General features: G+C 37.2%; 1 protein-coding gene and 1 pseudogene across 1 annotated transcript in view; one reads left to right on the plus strand and one right to left on the minus strand.

The window, feature by feature from the left end:
* Positions 1-17,783, plus strand: part of Ankrd28 (ankyrin repeat domain 28) — a 159,181-nt gene that overhangs the window by 36,811 nt on the left and 104,587 nt on the right. The window lies entirely within an intron of this gene.
* LOC121455329 lies at positions 416-2,542 on the minus strand (annotated as a pseudogene).

A 17,783-nucleotide genomic window follows, 5' to 3' on the forward strand; every position in this document is an offset into this window, starting at 1 on the left:
GGTGGGTCGCCTTACTGTAGGAGCAGAAAACTGTTCCTGAGCAGAGGACCTAGCAGAAAACGCAGGCTTGTGGTGGGGAGGGGGGGGGTCGGGTGTAAGAAAGACAGCCCTGCAGAAGGAGCTGGGGGAGGGGGGCCTGTGCTTTCTTCCGGGACAGTCCGCCCCTGGAAAGCACACACTCACCCGTCCAGATTGAACTCCTCAGTACCTAAACAGGGCCGCTTGGTAGCCCGATGATCCTGGGACAAAAAAAAAAAAGAAAGCCAAGGAATTTCTTGATGCCCTTCTGTGTAACCGGAGACTACTTTAGTTTTCTAGATGGTGTTTTGTGTTTCATTGCAGTTTGATTGTGATAGTTGGGTAACTATTTGCACAGTTCATCACCAAAAAAAAAAAAAAAAAAAAAAAAGATTGGTCACGGAGGTACAGAGTCACTCTGAGATGGAAATGTAATGATCCGAGAATGACCTTCATACGTTTGTAAGCACGATGGTGTGTCAACTTCACACCAGCAATTATCAGTAGCTTCGTCAGTGTCAGAATCACTTGAAACTACCATCACCGTGCGCTGCCTTACGGGTCTAATCATTTCACTGTCAGTAGAGTTGGCAGAGTCAGGCCAGGACTTGTCCAGATAGTCATCTGCATCCTTGATCCCACTAGGAATAGCTGAGAAATTACCATTAAATATGGAAGTGTATCTCTTTCATTGAGTCCCCTCCTTTTTCTGAGAGAGAGGGCATTTCTAAAAGTGCCAGGAACTTGAAGACTGAAGACTATTTGAATGACCAAAATACAGTGTAACTGCAATGCTTTATGGGTTTGTGCAATTATATAGTTTTTTGCAGATTAGCCTGCAGTTTCCACCAATGAGATTGCTTCATTCAGTGTGGACAAGACAAAATGTTCACATCTGAGGTTAGTAACAGACAGCATGTGAAACATAAGAAAACTTGTGAGCTGTACGAAATGTGTTAACTGCTGAGCCATCTTTTCATCCTCTATTGGGAAGTTGTTGATTACTAGTTTAATCTTATTTTGTTGTTGTTTGTATGTATGTTCAAGTACTTTTTATTTTTATTATGATTTTTTTTTGGGGGGGTTTGGGGTAGCTTTTTCAGTTCATTATCTAATTGTTGGTATACAATTATACTAACCATAGTAGTAGTACTTACCCTTCCCCCAAGTAAGGTCAGTGTGCCTGCTTCTAGTTTCTAGTTTTTAGTAACCTGAGTCTTGCCCCTGTTTTCATATGATCATTTAGCCAAAGTCCTGGCAATTTAGATAATCTTTTCAAAGGGCTATAGTTCCTTTTCATTTTAGTTACTGTATTTTTCAGCTCTAGAATCTTTGTCTCTCTGTGTCTGTCTGCTGTCTCTTATAATTTCCATTCCCATTGTTTCTTTTAGTGGTTTTATTTTGTTTTTGCTTTTTTTTTTTATTTATTCAAGGTAGGATTTCTCTATGTAATAGTTCTGGTACTCACTTTGTACAGCAGGCTGGCCTCAAATTCATTGAGATCCGCCTGCATCTGCCTCCCAAGGGGCTGGGATTAAAAGTGTGTGCCACCACTACCTGACTCTTTTAGTTCTTTGTTCTAGGTTTCTGCTAGTTTTTTTTATTTAACTTATAAGGACAGATGATTAAAAGTCTTCTAATAAATCTAGCAACTGCCCTTTCTTAGAGATAGTTTATATTTTTACTGTGAATTAATGTATACTTTTGTGTTCATTTACATGGCTCAAAATTTTTGTTATTGTTGAACATATGTAGTACAGTGGTTCTCAACCTGTGAGTTGTAACCCCTTTGGGGTTACACATCAGATATCTTATGTCGAAGGTATTTACATTTTGATTCATGATAGTATCAAAATTACAGTTACGGAGTAGCAACGAAAATAATTTTATGGTTGGGAGTCACCACAAATTAGGGATGGTATTAAAGGGTTGCAACATTAGGAAGCTTGAGAACCACAGGTGTAGTATATAATGTATCTGAGAATTCAGTTCTTTGGACTCCCTGGGGCTTCTGTTTTTTTTTTCTTTTAAAATTTATTCAGCACAATACAATCTCCAACTCCACTGAGATGGCTGACCATGTCCATGACCAAAGCAGTTTATAAACTGGAATTCAGTTGCTGAGCCAGCCCAGCCTCAGCTTTCTTGTCAGAATCAGGTCATATAGCACCTACAGCCTTCTTCTGTAGACGTCTTTGTTTGCCTCCCCTCTGTGAACCTTGCCTGTTGCTCACTCTCTGGACCTTTGGACTGAGGCCTACCAGTTTCAGGAAGGCTATGGTGCACGGTGACAAACACTATGTCCGAGGTATGTGGAGGTAGTAATGGAGATATTGGATGCTATTGCTCATAAGGTACCAATAGAAACGTCTCCAGGCAAACTGTTCCTTCATGTAGCCTTTAGACTTTAGAGACTTGTATGGCCTTCATTATATGAAGGTTGGACATCTTTCTTGTCAACCATCACCCCTTCTTAGAAAAGGAGTTCATAGATGGCAATCTGATTCTTCTTAGGCATCAACATCGTGGTGGCCACAGGGTCAGAGAGGGAGGCTGGAAAGGAAGGAGCATGTGTGGCGCAGTGTCCCCCTAGGGATTGTTATTTCTGGTTTTTACGACTTGTTTAATTAATTAATTAATTTATGTAGGGGTAGCCCTAGCCAATCACCTTGCTTGTAGGGCGGGGTCGCCTGAGGATATTTTTTACTAATAAATATTGCTGGTGTGCTCTGCCCCTTCCTTTTTGCTTTCCTGTTCTCCGCTGGTATCTTGGGTTCTGTAAGTCTTTTCCCAATTAAAGCTGAATATATTATTATTATTATTTTTTTTTTTTTTGATTTTTCGAGACAGGGTTTCTCCGTAGCTTTTGGTTCCTGTCCTGGAACTAGCTCTTGTAGACCAGGCTGGCCTTGAACTCACAGAGATCCGCCAGCCTCTGCCTCCCGAGTGCTGGGATTAAAGGCGTGCGCCACCATCGCCCGGCTATTATTATAATTTCTGTCTGCCTTCATTTATGCTGCTACAAATTCATTCATTCTCTCTATTGGTAGACTGTATTTATTGGGTATCATAACTGAATTCTATTTCCTCCACTCCGTGATCAGCTGTAATTTGACAGACTTTTCTTAAAAACCCTCAGCGTTTAGTCATTTCAGGTTCTTGTTAGATGTTTTTACTGAGCTTTTGTGTAGCTTTGGGTATTCATGGAGACTTCTAGAGTTTCCAACATGCATAAGTTTTAAGCCTTTATTCATTTAATTATCTCCTTTTTCAGCCTCTTTGCAAACTTTTAGTTTTGTCTATTGCTTGTTGCAAATGTTATCTCTTGTCCTGGGTAAACACTGACCCCAAAATGATTTTGATATATACCATCTGGGAAGCTGCTTCAACCCTAGGAGTCTCCAAGTCTTGGAAACCAAAACAAGGCCCAAACCCAACCTTAGGTATCCCCATGCCAGTAATTGAAAACAGGCGTCAGATCTATTTAGTACCAACAACTACACCAACATAGGTTGCTATCATAGTGGTAGCAGTCATTTGAGGAAATTGTGGGTGGTGAATAGGTAAATTAAATTACCACAGATTTACTAAAATCCAGCAGCTTGTCTCTCTCCCTCTCTCTGCCTGCCTGAGCCTCCCTCCCTCCCTGTTTTATTTTTTCCTCTTTTGGAGTGGGTGTGGTTTGAGATAGGGTCTCACTATTTAGACCAGGCTAGTCTTGAACTCATAGATATCCACCTGCCTCTGCCTCCCAAGTAGTGGGTTTAAAGGCATATGCCTCCATGCCTGACAATAGCTTCTTTCTTTATTAATCATTTTTCTGATTTTTGTAAGATATCAATTAATTTTTACTTAGATAATAATTGATTTTGATTGTTTTGCTGTGTTCTTCATTGCTTTGTGGTGGCATAGAGTTATTTTGTTTCCTTTTGTTTCATTGATTCTTTGTGAATTTTATTATCATGCCTCTGAAAAGAAAACAAAAACATGAAATAAAAATTTAAAAATAAAAATGCAAATTAAAGAAAGAAAAAACCATTTTACAGTGGAAACTGCAATGTGTCACCCATTCTCCTGTAGTAATATGAGCGGCGGGGCTGCTTCCCGCCACCCGGCTAGCTTTATACCCGAAATAATTACACGGACACTGTATTCTTTTAAACACTGCTTGGCCCTTTAGCTCTAGCACTTACAGGTTAATTCTCACATCCCGATCAACCCATCTCTAATAATCTGTGAGAACCGGTCTTACTGGGAAGATTCTAGCCTAGTCCATCCTGGGTCGGAGCTTCATGGCGTATGTCTGCCCAGGAGCGGGGCATGTCATCTCTCTGAGGCGTCTGCTCCCTCCCTAGAGGAGAGCTGTGGAGTCTGTGCTCACTTCCTCTTCCTCCCAGCGTTCTGTTTTACTCCTCCCACCTATCTTCTAACCAATAAAATGGGCCAAGGCAGTTCCTTTATTAGCCAATGACCTTCCTCCATCATTCTCCCCTTTTGCCTAAACAGCTTTACTTGCAAATGTTCATTGTCATGACATGGGTCTGGTTTACAGCCCCTGGTTTCTCCTACACCATCATTATTGGAGCCATGGGATGGAGTTTAAGTGTTCCTTACTATGCCATATTTTTAATTTCACTACTACCTTTTTGAACAAGTTAAACGGAAAGCAATATAATGTTCATTGTCATGTGCTATTATTAGTCATCCCCCCCACCTCTCTCTCTTCTCTTCTCTCTCTCTCTCTCTCTCTCTCTCTCTCTCTCTCTCTGCCTGCCTGCCTGCCTGCCTGCCTTTCTGTTTTTCTTTTGAGGGTTTTAGTTTTTTTGAGATAGGGTGTCTCTGTGTAACTCTGGCTATTCTGGAATTTGCTCTGTAGATCAGGCTGGCCTCAAACTCAATAGAGATCTACCTGCCTCTGCCTCCCAAGTGGATTAAAGGCGTGCACCAACACCTGGCTTAAAGCCATTTCTTAATGTGTACTAATATTTTCTCATCCCCTAACATTCTATCTCCACTTACTAATTAATAAGTCTTTTACTTTTTCTCACCAGTATTTCATTGTTTGTATTTTACACTGCATTGCTTGATACCATGCTAAGCAAGTACAGTTTCTACCTTTATTTTCCAGAATTTGAATGCCATTACAAATGGTATCTGAAATACTTTTGTTTGTTCATTGGTATTATCTAAAACTAACGACATATGATTTTTAATTAAAAAAAACCCACTTAGTTCTCAGAGCGTTTTAGTAGATTTGGTGTAATTTTCTATAGAGACAAGTATGTTCTCTGCTATTGAAGGCAGTTTTATGCCTTCCTTGTCCAATCTCTATGCCTTTATTGCTTTTCACAGCAATGCTAGGGCTTCCATTGAATAGGAGCGGAAAAAGCAGACATCCTGCCCTGTTTGCTGTCTTAGAAATCAATCAGTACTTCCCTGGTATCTTTACATTCCCTTAAATATATGTGATTCTCAGTATAATAAAATTAAATAGAAGTCCAGTTTTCCTTCTATACATTAACGTAGGCTGAAATATCTTATAATTCCAGATATACTAAAGTACATCTATGTCATTCTTTTCTTTGCAGATGTGCGCATTTGTAAATATCTATGAAAACACTTCTTTACAGTTCATTTATTTTTCTTCCTTAAGAGATGAGCATTTAGGAAAATAGAAATGTCTGGGGATTTTGTATTGTGGACACTCATTATATTGTGGATATTAGGTTGAACTGTGTGAAATTGTTCACTAGTTTGTAGGCTGTAAATCTTGAAGAGACAACAGTACCCCCAAAATTGGGGGAAGTTATGACAGTTCTTATAAGAAGATATAATTTAGTATTAAGTGTTAATTCATGAGAAAAAGTCCACCACTGCATATGATACATGTGGTCGTGCTCCTGAAGAAGATGCTGTCTCAAGACTGAGACTTTTACGATCTTCTTGTGTGTTTGATTCCGTGATTTATCTGTCGGAGTATCCACATTTAGGTTCAGATCTAATCCACTTGTGATCCTAGTTTTATGCATAAAACATCTTGGGAACACATTATTGAGAAATGAAACTTTGTTTACTTTGCTGTGTGATAATTTTGTGCAGGAAGCTGTTCTACATATGTCATTATTAGTTTATGTGTGGGGCTGTTTTACCTGCACGGATGTATGTGCATCTTTACTTGCGTGCCTGGTGTGCCCAATAGAGGCCAGAGGATGGTATCAGGTCCCCTGGAACTGAAGTTCCAGAAAATTGTAATCTACCATGTAGGTTCTGAGAATCGAACTGGGATCCTTTGAAGAGGAGCTAATGTTCTTAACTGTTGCCATCTCTCTAGCCTCCTAAATACATTTTTAGGTGTTTTTAACTTAAAATATTTAGGTCAGGGTATGGATTTGAGAAGTGGAATAGTTACAGATCAGCAGGTGCTTTTCCTTTCAAAGTAAATATTTCAGCAGACGATAAGGATGACAATAAAGCAAACAAAACAGGAAGGTTGTGCATATCCTTTACTTTGTTCTTTTTGTGTAATTTTTTTTCATTGGAAATTACTGGTGGAAGAAAGATACACACTGTCTCTGTCTCTCCTCCCTCCCCCCCCCCTCTGGCTCTCTATCTATTCTTCACACTACTGTTCCGTATAACAAAATCTGGGTAAAGATTTTATATAATATTCATGAAACCAAAAAAATCTTGTTCATTGCTGTAATTTTAGCACTTGTATAAATAGTTATTAACAAGCAATAATTTGAATAAGTGTGGGGATAGATTGTTAGGCCACCTAATTTGGTTCCAGTAAGAAAATGTAATTTGTATATTTTTTATTTTAATACACTGTATTCAATAATCATCAAAGAGTCACATGCTTTTTGGAGTGACTATATTGTGTTTGTCAGTGCTGTTACAGGAGGCTGTTGTTTTTAGTCCGAAATTTGAGCTTGATTGAAAATGTTAAAGTCATTACTGACAAAAGTTGGATATGTTGGCTAGCACATGCCAGTAATATTAATATAAGGGAGCTGAGGGAGAGGGGTGAGAAGAGTGCAAGACTGCCTGGTCTTGTTTCTGTGTAACAACCCCTAACCTCTTCAAGTTCTGGGCAGTGATGCACATGTCTGTAATCCCAGCACTCTAGAAAGCCAAGGGGCAGGGGGACTGACTTTGAGGCAGATTGAACAACATAATCAGAACCTATTGTTGTTGTTGTTTTAAGAAGAGTAACAAAGCCCCTCCTTCATTTAAAACTCCTGTTGAAAATAAAAGATTTAGAAAATATTTTTATATTGGTAAACTAAATAGAACTGAATTTTTTTCTTTTGTATTTGCTGCCACCAAGTGGCAAATTAGCGACATTGCCACTTCTGTTAGTATCTTTTTGTTTTGACTTGGGTTTGTTTTTATGCTGTTGCTCAGCCTGACCTTGAACTCAACAAAGCCTTTAGTGGTGGGTTTTACAGGTGTGTACCACCCTGCCCAGCCACTCTGATACTTCAGCTAGCTTGATTTGTTCCTATTTTAACAAAGGATGAGTAACACATTTTAGTACTTGACAAGCCGCAGCTTACCTTCTTGAACCAGAGCTAGATAAGAGCATTTCTGTGTTTCTTGCATTTTACAAAGGCCTATTAAGACATTAGCAACAGGTTACTGTTGACAAAGAATATTTTTTAAAAACGCAAGATTTTTCTAGTGTAGTATGAAATATGATCAATACAAGCTAGTTTACAGAAACTTAATTCTTACACGTATTCTTTAGTGATACTGCATATGAGAATTCTGTCTTCCTAATCTTTTAGAACTAATTTTGCTTATTTTGAAGAAATTTTGCGAAATTAACTAGTGGGCAACTTATTTTTATTCTAGGAAAACTATTATATAAGAATATGTAACATTCTTAGAAACGTGTTTAATATTAGGAGGTGGGTTTCATGCAGCTTGATATACTTTTGTATATAACTTGATGTAATCTTTCAAAATGTTATAGAAGACTGTGTGAAGACATGGATAAATCATTGTCTCCAGAAGTACACGCCCATTCTCCCAGTGTTTCTTCCTTCACACCCAGCTTAAATCCCTACTAAAACTGATTCTTTCTCTCTCTCTTTTTTTTTTTTTTTTTTTGGATTTTTGAGACAGGGTTTCTCTGTGAAACAGCCCTGGCCATCCTGGAACTCACTCTGTAGACTAGGGTGGCCTCGAACTCAGTGAGATCTGCCTGCCTCTGCCTTCTGAGTGCTGGAATTAAAGGCATGCGCCGCCACCACCTGGCTTAAAACCCACTCTTAATAAGCCCCACTTTGTTTTGTGGGGAAGAAGCAAATTAACAAAATACATAACTGAAAGTATTTAGAAACATATATAGAAAATACCTAGCAGTGTTTAATTTTTTGATAGATCATGGTAAATTCTTAAATTTATGTATTAGAAATTAATGCTTGGTATTGGCATAAAACAAACAGGAAGACCAGAGGAATGGAATTGAAGATCCAGATATCAATTCACACACTTATGAACACCTGATTTTTGACAAAGAAGTTAAAAATATAAAATGGTAGAAGGGGAAAATGGGTGGAAGGAAGGGGAGCAGAGAAAAACATAGCACAATTAAAAAAAAAGGAAAGATAAAGACAAACTAATGTTTTATATGTAAAGGTATAAATAATATTTTATGCATCTCACCTGCAACTTCTTAAACCATGTATATATAAATATGGCTAAGTTGTTGGATATGTTGTCAGAAAATATATTTGGACAGGGTTTTTGCTGTGTGTGTGTGTGTGTGTGTGTGTATTTTAAGATTTAAGAGGATAATTTATTGCCACTAGTTCTGAAAAAAAAAAAGCCCCATACTTTGTGTTTCTTCGAGAATCCAATAAGGTTTGACTTTTATATAGAGGTAGTCTTTAAAAGTGCATGTATATATGATATATGTTTCATATAAATATGGCATGTATACATCTGTAATTCTCAGAGTTGTAAGTTGGAGGCAGGAGGATTGAGTTTGAGATCATCTTGGACTCCATAGAAAAACTTTGTCTCAAAAAAATAACAGGAATAAAAAACATATCCTACACAAATTAGTTTTATTGATAGGAGGATAAAAACTAAATTCTGAATTAGTAAAAATCAAAGTAAACTTTCTATCATTTAATAACTTTTCTTAAAGCACATAGTCCCTTCATTTTGTTTGTTTGCTTTCACTGACCTGTGATTGGAACTACTGCTTTCACTAGAGGAAAATAATATAGAAATTCATGTTATATCCTAGTATTCCTGTGTAGTATTGTCATGGGCTTTTTTTTGTGCTACTTATGCCTCCTTAAAACTTAACCTTGCCACACATATAACTTAACCGTACACGTAATTACATGTGACTTAATACTTAATGCCAGCCCCAGTTGGAGGCAGCTAGTGTATAGTAGTGAGCTCTGTATTGGTGAGAGAATTTGATAGGTGCCTCGTCCTAGATAGATCTTACTTAATGTTCTTTTTATAGCTTGGGGAAGAAAATAGTAAATAGCTGAAGATAATGAGCATGCTGCAGCTTGTTTTATTTTCTCCTGTAAAACCAGTAAACACTTGCATCCTGTTTCCCGGCTGTCTGTTACTCTTCCCATTCTCTTAACTATTAAATGTAATACATACTTTAATAATTATCAGCCACAGTAATCATTAGGTGAATGTCTCCTGTGGTTTTAGTGAAAGTAGTTTTATAAAAATCTCTTAGACTGCAGAGGAAAAGCATTAGACTGGGGAGCACTAGAAAGACATTTGAATTTGATATGTGTGCTGTTTGTTGGGCTTCACAAAGTAGAAACATTAAAGACTGTAGTCAGTAAAGGAAGAAACCGTGGTTTAATAATTGTTGCTTTATAGTCACTAGACTGCAGTTGCTATGTTTTTGTTAGATGTCTTTATGCTCTCAAAACAGTAATGCTGCTTGATATTACTCAATACAGTATTCTTCAGAACAGAAAAAAGTACCCTTACTGGAGTTGTATTTAAGTTGTCTTTGATTTTATGTTAAGTTAGAAAGGAAAGCTGTTTGTTACCCTGTAATGAATAGACTATTCGGTATGTTAAACTGGACTGAATATGATTACGTTCAAGATCCATGTTCCCTTTAACAGTTCTGATGTATGAGATACATGGCTGCTGGTGTCTCTTTACGTGGCCCCCTTTTAAGAAAGTCTAGATGACATTCCAAATGACCACTGTTTTGTTTTTTTACGATGCTGACAGGCACATGCTAACAAGTGCTCTCTTTTCCTTCATACTTTATTTCTCTCCCCCACTCCTTACCACTACCACTCCCTTTGAGACAGTGTTACCATGTAGCTGTGGCTAGTTTCTTCTCACTTTTTTTTTTTTTTAAAGTTTTGGAGCCTGTCTTGTAGACCAGGCTGGCCTTGAACTTACAGAGATCTGTTGGCCTCTGCCTCCCAAGTGCTGGGATTAAAGGCGTGCATTACCACCACCTAGCCTTTCTTCTCACTTTTAAAAATGTATTGAATGACTCATTTGTTATTACCTGAGAGATGTTGATAGCTAGATTTTCACTTGAAAATTCTATGCTTCATTTGCTTTCTGTTCATAAATCGTCTTGTAACTCCTGACTCATAAAAGGCTTTGGATAAATCATAAAGTATACCTATTCTAGTTTCTTTCTTAATTCAGTGTTTGAGAAATGGATGGACAAAACAGAAAAGCAAACAAAAAAGTCCTATGCAAAAGAGAAAGACAAATCAAAAAACCTTTAAGAGTTTGTGTGATAAATAATTTTAATTGGAAAAATACGACAAATAGCTGATTGCTAATAACACACACACACCTCTGTTAGTGTTGAAGACTACTGAATTTTCAACCTGCTTTTGCTATTGTTTTTGTAAAAGTTGTAATTCTTACCTTTTACCACTGGGTGGTGCATTTGCATTGTTACTACTACCCCTTTATAAATTTATATAAGGGAACCATTTGAAAAATCCATAATAAAATTAAGGTGGTGGTATAGTTTATTGTGCATTTGAGCAAGTTTAAGCTAGTTCCAAAAAGTATCTTGTGATATACTATGCAGTTAAAGAGAAAGAGTGAGAAAGTGTGTGTTTGTGTGTTTAGACAATGTCTCATATAATCCCAGAATTTGGGAGACAGAAGCTAGAGGATTTTTGTGAATATAAGGCCAGCCTGGTTTGCATAGTGAGTTCCAGGACTACATAGAGACCCAGTCTCAGTAAAACCGAAAAAAGTTAAGATGTTTTGATATTGTAGGTAATAGCTTCATCAAACTAGGACCTTGTACATGCTAGGCAAGCTGTCTACCCTTGAGCTCACAGATGATACTGTACTTTAAATGACATCCAAGTTATTTTTTAAAAAAAATTCATAATTTCATAAAATGCTTAAAAAACAGGAAGCTCTGGTTTTAAAAGGTATCCTTAATTATATCATTTTGTCTTTTTCTCCTGTCCCATAGCTATTCACACCTTTATGACAAAAACTTTCCTTTTTTAAAAAATATAGCTATTATATTTGCATTCTACTTTTAAAGCTACCAAATGTCTTGTTGACATTTTTTTATTTCAATGAGTTAAGTAGTCAGGTGTCAAGATTTTATTTGGAGTTATAGCAAGGTTCCAGTTCAGAGGAGAAAACAAGCAAAAACAGGCATCCTAAATTACCCTATGTTGTAGTTTGTTCAGATTATCTGAGCATGTCTTGTGTTCACGTATAAATGTAGGTGCTCTCCAAGGCTAGAGGCCTCAGATCTACTGGAGCTGGAGACAGACAGCTGTGAGCCATCTGTCGTTGGTGCTGGGAATAGAACTTGGGTCTTCTGCAAGAGCAACTTGCCACCAAACCAGTTTTCCAGGTCCTATTTTTTAGCTTTTGAGGAATAAATTTAGAGGTATTTATTACCCAGTGAGTTTAGAGCTTAATAAACTTAACTTTTAGCTTAATAAACACAGTCATTACGTTTTGGCATTGGGAGCTTTTGTTGCTTCATCTTCCTGGGCCTTACTTTTCTTAGTTATAGGACAGTCTTTGAGTTCAGGGAAATGAGAGTCATGGCTCTAAGGCTGGGCGGTGGTGGCGCACGCCTTGAGTTCGAGGCCAGCCTGGTCTACAGAGACAGTTTGAGGACAGCCAAAGTTACAGAGAAATACTGTCTTGGAAAACAAAACACACACAAACACAAATAAAAAATATGTGACCTATGAAGGTGAGAATAAATAATCCATAATCCTGCTGTGGCTTAATTGGTCTGTTGTTTAAACAAACAAACAAAACCAGCCATAACATAAACACAATGACTGTTGATTAAGCTAAAAAGTAACCTACAAAGCCAAAGCCTCCCTTCTATGCTGTGGGTGGCGACCCCCTTGGGACAGAAGAGTCTTTCCCTGGGGTCACTTAGCAGATTGCCTGAATATCAGTTACTTACATTACAAATCATAACAGTAGCAAAATTACAGTTATAAAGTAGCGTGTGTGCACGCACACACATACACAAAAGAATCTAGCTCAGTATTAGAACATTTATCTAAGGTGTGTAAGGCCTAAGTTCAATCCTCAACACTCAAACTTTCTGCCATAATTAAGACTGTCACACACACACACGTTTTATTCCATGTGACATAAGTATTGTTTTGTGTTTTTAGAAATCTCTTACAGAGAAGCAGGGATGTAGCTCAGTGGGTAGAGTACTTTTTAGCATTTGTAAGGCTCTGTAGTTCTTCAGTCTCCAGTATTTCAGGGCAAAGGAGATTTTGAATATCAGATAAATGTGCATTATATGGCATATATTGTATTTTAAATCATTCTTTTATTCAGTATTAAGGTGATTTCATGTTTTAATGATGTTTAATAATCTTACTATGTACACTTTATAATCTTCATATTATTTTCTTATGTTTACTTTTTTTTTTTTAACTTTTTCGAGACAGGGTTTCTCTGTAGCTTTGGAGCCTGTCCTGGAACTAGCTCTTGTAGACCAGGCTGGTCTTGAACTCACAGAGATCCGCCTGCCTCTGCCTCCCAAGTGCTGGGATTAAAGGCGTGCGCCCCCACCGCCCGGCTATATGTTTCCAGTTTTTACAAGTGGAAATGATAGTGAAAAAGTTTGAAAGGCATATTGATGTTATTGATAGCTGTTGGCAGATTGTTTTTTCCCTCCAGTTCACTGTCTTGTGGTCTCTGGCATAGAATTTTGCAGTAGCTTACTGGTGGTTATCTCTGCTATAGTGGCAGCTCATTTTTAGGTTACTTTTTATTTTATGTCCACAGTGAGTTTTTTTTTATGTATAAACTTGATTTTTACTTTTCAACTTGATTTAAAAGGTACAGTCCATCATTGTACAGATTTAAAAATCTGTTTGCTATATTATGACACTCATGGCTCTTCATGACTTAGCTGCTCTCTAATTTTCTACTGTATTTTATACAGCCCTACTATATATTCTGTGGATAAGGAGGTGACTAGGGAACAGTGTATATACAAAGGCAGAACTATATGGAATGTTGTGACATATTTTAATTGCAACAAGTTGGCATATGTGAAACTTAGGGTAGTAGTAGAAGTCATTCTGATTTTGTGTGTGTGTTATAACTCACAGAGGCCAGAAAATACCTTGTGTGCATTTATTCTCTCCTGTCATGCAGATTCTGGGAATCAAGCTTTGGTTGTCAGGCTTGGCATCAAGTGTCCTCACCCCCCTGAGCCATCTGACAGGCCCTGAGACAAATGTCCAGATGAATTGGGTAGTGATATTTGTCAGGTACAAACAAAAAGAAATAAAAAGATTACCTAAGTAGATGGTACATGCCTCAAAAGGGGCAATGCTTTTATAAGCAAGTTTATTGATAACATTTGCCGACTAAAGTTTCTCTCAACTCAGAAACATGGGTGCTCTGGGGATAACCCTGTGTGTGAACAGAGCAATAGCTAACAGTAGAGAAGACCTCTAGAAAAGCATGAATTCAGGAAAACAGAAGATAAAATGGCTTTTTTAGGGTAGACTAGATTCAAGAATTATGCACAAGAATTTATGATCTTATTCAGAAAATCAAGTGAACACAATGAAAATTTTGCCTCTTTTTCCTTTCAAAAGACTATAAACAAATTTAATAGGGTAAGCAACAAGTAAGATTTTTAGAATATATCTAACATGTCAAATGTGAAGGACATAAAAGGAAAAACTGTTCTAATAATTACGTACCATTACTGTATTTTGGAAATTACATTTCCTCATATCTCAAGAAGTAGATTGAAAATAAGCAAAGCTACTAATCATTCATACTGATTTGAAAGCCAATATGAATTAGAGGGTCTTTTCCCCCTCTTTAATGTTTTGTTTTCTCAAATCTCCCATTTGATTTGTCTAGTATTATTAGTTTTTTGTTTGGTTTTGGTGGTTTTTTTTCCCTCTTTTCCCTCCCTCCTTCCCTTCCTTTTGACTGTCTTGCTGTATAGCCCAGTCTGGCCTTTAGTTCAAATATGTACCACCATACTCAGCTGAAACACACTAACTAGGTCTTGCCCTTTAAGAAACACTGAAGAGATGGCTCATTAGTTAAGAGACTTGGTACTCAGAGTTAAGTTCCTATCACCCACGTGGCAGCTCATAACTGCCTGTAACTTCATTTCTAGAGGAAATCTCATGTCCTTTTTCTGGCTTCCATGGGTACCACAAATTCACAGTGTGTGCTCACGTGCGCTCACGCGCGCATACACACACACACAGGACTCATACATACACAGAAATTAAATTCTTAAAAAAGACTAAGAGCCAGGCAGTGGTGGTGCAGGCCTTTAATCCCAACACCCTGGAGGCAGAAGCAGGTGGATCTCTGTGAGTTGGAGGTCAGCCTGGTCTATGAGAGCTAATTCCAGGACAGGCTCCAAAGCTACAGAGAAACCCTGTCTCAAAAAATGAAACAAAACAAACAAAAAAGAATAAAAAAAAGATTATTTACAGCGTGATTATTCATGTTGGTTTCTATAATTTGAAAACACTTGGGTAAATGTGGTATTACGTTACTGTACTTTAAAAGTTAAGGAGAGTGAGTTGCTATGGTTACCCTGTGTTTATTTCTTTGAGCAACAATTACATGAGACAGCCCAAGAATTTCCACCAGTACAGAGAGATCAGTCACTTACATGTACACTGGTTATTCCACACACAAACTAAAACTGTGTATCACTTATGTTCGAAAGTAGCTATCATTTGGAAAATAATAAAGAAAATGACTCATGTCTTTTTGAACTGTAACAGGGTGGAGACATACTGAACATTCTATTTTAAAATTTAAGCAATGACTCAGATAGTTTAGAACATTTTTCTTTAGTTCCCTTTATCAAAAAATGCTATATTTTGCGTGGAATGGTGGCATACACCCTTAACCCAGTACTCAGGAGGCAGAGACAAGTGGATCTCTTATTAGTTCGAAGCCAGCCTGGTCTACAGGAGCAAGTTCCAGGACCACCAAGGTTACACAGAAAAACCCTGTCTTGACAAAACAAAAAAAAAAAAACAGACAAAAAAAGAATGTTGTATTTCAGCATAGCAATTTTTATGGCTAAAAGAAGGAAAGTAGTTTTATGATGTGTTTGTGGTATGGAATTTCTTTAAAAGCAAAACAAAACACTGCTGTAGTAACCAGTGTTTTGGAGAGCAGCAATCTTCAGGAACGCAGAACAGGATCTTTTTTAAATATTTTTTTTACTTTAGTAAGCTTATAAAATGCTATGATTATAACTGTTAAGCAATGCTAATTCCATTAGTTGTAACTGGTTCTAAACTTTTTAAAAATAAAGGAGCTGTCTTATTAGAATCTGTGACTAGTCCATTCTTAGCTAATTTAGTTGTTAAGCCTACCAACAATGATGCTTCAATTTTTATTGTTTTGTTGATGTTTATATTCATAATATCCAGCATCACAGGCATACTTAAAAACTTTTGAGCCAATATAAGGTTAATCATTATATTTTAATAACTTTTATTTGTAATAGCATATTGTTTGTCCCTTAATATTAGGGCTATTTTAAACTGAAAATAATTTATATTTAAAATAGAAACTGGATTAAATAGTAAAGGGTCTTACCATAGCAGTAGGAATTGAAATACTGTTCTTTAGGTTGAGTGGTTTAGTTTACTTACTGCTGGACCATACATAGGTTTTCCCTCTGTTAGACTTAGCATGGACTCTAAGATAACTCCATTCAGTCATAAGATACCCAGCATACCTCACGACATTATTATCAAACATTCTTGTTCAGTAGGAGGACCATTTTTTTTCTCTCCCTTAGATCAAAAAAAAAAAAAAAAAGAAAAAGAAAAAGAAAAAAGAAAAGCTTTCCTAGAAGCACTACAGCTGACTTTCCCTGGCATGTGACAGAGCAAGCTAGTATGATTGCATGTCAGTTACCAAATGAGTTACTTAGTAGGTAGAATAGAATTACCATGATCACCTTACTCTATTCAAGATTTCTCCAAGCCATGTGCTATATAGAACAGAACTGAAGGTAGGCTGTAAGAAGGGAAGAGTTAACAAAGGTTGGTAAGTAGACAACCAGTAGCAAACTATATATTAACATAGAAAAGTTAAATTTTGTCATTGTCTTCCAGAGTTAATTTCCCTACTTACTGTAAATTATTCACAGCACACTAATAATGGAAAATACGCTGAGAGTTCTAGAGTGTTTTTGTTTCTTTTTTAAGGGGGGGGGGACTCTTAAAACAGACTGAAGGAAACCCTCGTATAAATGCTATTTACATTAGAAAAAAATGTCAAATTTAAGAAAATATATGTGAGACTGAAATAGGAAAAGTTAATTTTGACCATATACAATGAAAGTTTTATCTTCAAATGTTTCCTATTAATCTTCCCTATGAAAACCAACCTCCTTTCTGCATCCTTGTGATCATAATTCTCCGCTTTTACCTGCTGATTGGGGCACCTGGGCTTATTCTGTAGTTCAACTATTGCTAGTCCTGTGATAATGGTGGCCACACAGTGTTTCTGTTATTCTGTTATATGTCAACTTTGACTCCTTTGGGCGTCTACTGCAGAGTGGTATATAAATGGGTCACATAGTAGTTCTGTTGTTATTTTTTTTGAGGACCTTCCATGTTGATAGTGGCGGGACTAGTTTAATCGTCATCAGCAGTATGTAAGAGTGGTCATGTTGGAGTTGGACATGGCAGCCCAACAGAAAGAAGAGTTCCAAGAGTCAGAGTTCTCACAGTCAAGGGTGCCATAAAGAAACAAGCTGATAGCTATAATATATACACAGAGAACCTGGTGTAGACCCGTATGTTCCTTGCTTAGTTGATTCAGGGGGCCTTGTTCTCACTCTCCATCATCTCTGGCTTTTCCAGTCTTTCTCCTTCCTCTGCAGGATTCTCTGAGGTCTGAGGGGAAGAATTTCGTGGAGACCTCCCATTTAGACGCTCTTTCTCCACATAATATAATGTTGTGGGTTTCTCTATCTTACTTTGGACATGTTAAAATTTTAATTTGCCAGCTTTTGCTTAAAAATGTGACTAGGTAAGAAATTACTTGTGTAGGTATCTTTATATTTCTATTAGATCATACTAGTCTAAGATTTGTGTAGCTTATTCATGCAGTACAAATAGTGTTTTTAAATTTTGAAACCTTTCCCCCCAAATGTGAGTTCTGATCCTAAAAGCTCCAGCCAGTTATTACTGGTTTAAGAGGCAAAAAAGAAAAAAAAAATATTAGTAAGTTAAAACAAGAAACCTAGCAGTGAG

This window comes from Microtus oregoni, unplaced genomic scaffold (genome assembly GCF_018167655.1).
Source record: "Microtus oregoni isolate MIOR12 unplaced genomic scaffold, Mior012 000013F_ref0000133, whole genome shotgun sequence".
NCBI classification, from domain to species: Eukaryota; Metazoa; Chordata; class Mammalia; order Rodentia; family Cricetidae; genus Microtus; species Microtus oregoni.